Source organism: Eurypyga helias, unplaced genomic scaffold, assembly GCF_000690775.1.
Source record: "Eurypyga helias isolate BGI_N326 unplaced genomic scaffold, ASM69077v1 scaffold18027, whole genome shotgun sequence".
Classification (NCBI taxonomy): Eukaryota; Metazoa; Chordata; class Aves; order Eurypygiformes; family Eurypygidae; genus Eurypyga; species Eurypyga helias.
The window spans coordinates 62326-63599 of NW_010261425.1; positions in this window are offsets into that span (position 1 = coordinate 62326).

Here is a 1274-nt window from a genome sequence, read left to right on the forward strand (position 1 = left end):
CCCCGCTTCGAGGAGCGTCTTATGCCCGCCACAGCCGCTCCTCTAGCAGGAGCCTGCAGGCACACAGCTCTTGGCTGGCCAGAAGGGAAGCTGCGAGCCTGTTTCTGCGAGTCTTGGGAGAACTGGCAAAGGATCAAGAATGCTTTCGTCTCAACTGCAGAAGAAATACCATTGGAATTGCTGGTAGCAATCGTCAAACCGATTGTTTCACTAGACCCACCCCCCCAGAAAAAAAAGAGAATTAGGAAGTGCGGCGTGCTCCGAGGGAGGCCAGCAGGCCTGCCAAAAGAAAACAATGCGGTGTGAGGACCTCTGGGTTCAGGAAGCTTGTCTACCTTGGGACTTGTTACAGGCACTATCTCAGGATCACATATGTGTATAGTTTATAACGTATTTAACTTTAAAAGCTTGGCTGCAGCCTTTATTTTAAGGTGGCGCGCAGCCACTCGGACCATGGAAGCGTGCAGTACCGCGGAGTGCCCCGCGCTGGAGCTGACCTTGCCGGCCTTGCTCGTGCAGGTGAGTCCCGCTAGCCCCAAGAGGCCCGATCCTGCCAGCCAGGACCCTTACGAAAGATGTCCCCTGTGAGAGCGCCAAGTCACTGGCCTCCCTTCACGTGCCTCTTGCTACCACGTTGTGTTACTGTAATCTGACATCCCAAAAATGCTGGTTTACCAAACAGAGGTGGTAGAAATGGCATGGCAGAAACCACCGGTGTTTCAAGGCTCCACGCACCCGTTCTGCTTCAGCCGTTTGGGCACTCTGGGAGGCCGAGACACGCGGCTGAGCGGCTCGTGCTGCTGGGAGAGGCAGCGTAGCTAACAGAAACACCTTTTTTCTCCTACCTCAAGAGAGCTGAAGTGCTTGCAAGTCTCTCTGCTTCTTTCGAGCAAGTACAAAGCTGGGGATCCGTGGTGACCAGGCTCTTGTTAGCTTAACCTGCAAGGACAGTGAGGTCCACCAGCGCCTTTATTGACTCTGGGGCAGCCCGACCTGTGGGCATAAAGTGTCCTGGACTAGAGCTGCTTGGAAACCCGGGGTTTATGCTGCAGATAGTTGACCCTCTATTCTGTCCTACCCTGCTCCTCCCCGCCCCACCAAGTGAAAGTTAATGTTCGTAAAAGTTTCAAAAATAATTCAGACTTGTCCTTATAAATCTTGGCCGGTGTGAAATTTAGTTTGTTAAAACCCGGTTGTTTTGTCCTAAAACTGATTTAGGAGAGCTCTGAGCAACTGTACCCTGGGTGTGGTGTTGCTAGAGGGGAAGTGGTTTT